Source organism: Dysidea avara, chromosome 5 (assembly GCF_963678975.1).
Source record: "Dysidea avara chromosome 5, odDysAvar1.4, whole genome shotgun sequence".
NCBI lineage: Eukaryota > Metazoa > Porifera > Demospongiae > Dictyoceratida > Dysideidae > Dysidea > Dysidea avara.
This window is the reverse complement of record NC_089276.1, coordinates 22492360-22492972: the sequence shown is the minus strand read 5'-3', so window position 1 is coordinate 22492972 and position 613 is coordinate 22492360.

The window sequence follows — 613 nt, the reverse complement described above, 5'->3', positions numbered from 1 at the left end:
CAGTGGTGTTCAACATTTATACTACTCTATTAGATTAGATTGTCAAAAGATATTAGTATTCAGAAGGCTATAGCCTGAAAACGTGCACCACACATAAATTTATACAAACACGTAAATAAACCAAGGCGGCATATACAGAGTACAGTCAATGCAAGTTTAAAAAAACCACACAGTTGCAATATGTATACAAACAGAACACTGAAGTAACAGTTCAATACAACTTGCTGGCACAGAAAAAAAAAAAACATCATAGTAACTACATGTACAATTAAAAGTTACAGTAAAAGACTGACAAGAAAGTAGGCAGAAATGCAATCTGTTTTGACAGTTGTAAAATGTAAGAAGAATAGTGTTCCAGTGATAGGGAGAGTCCTAGATATATAGGTATATATTATCTATGGGAGAGTTAACAAAAGAAAGAGTGATAAGAATTAATAGTCAAGTACAGAACAGTGGATGTGATCATCTGGTGACATGTACAGTAGAAGAAATGTCTCAAAATGGAATGGCAACATGCAATTATGAAGTTACTGACTGTGTTTATTAGAGTATGCTGAATTTTTGTCTTCACTTATGCTCAAAATTGTGCCAGCATAATAGGCTGGAAATTTTC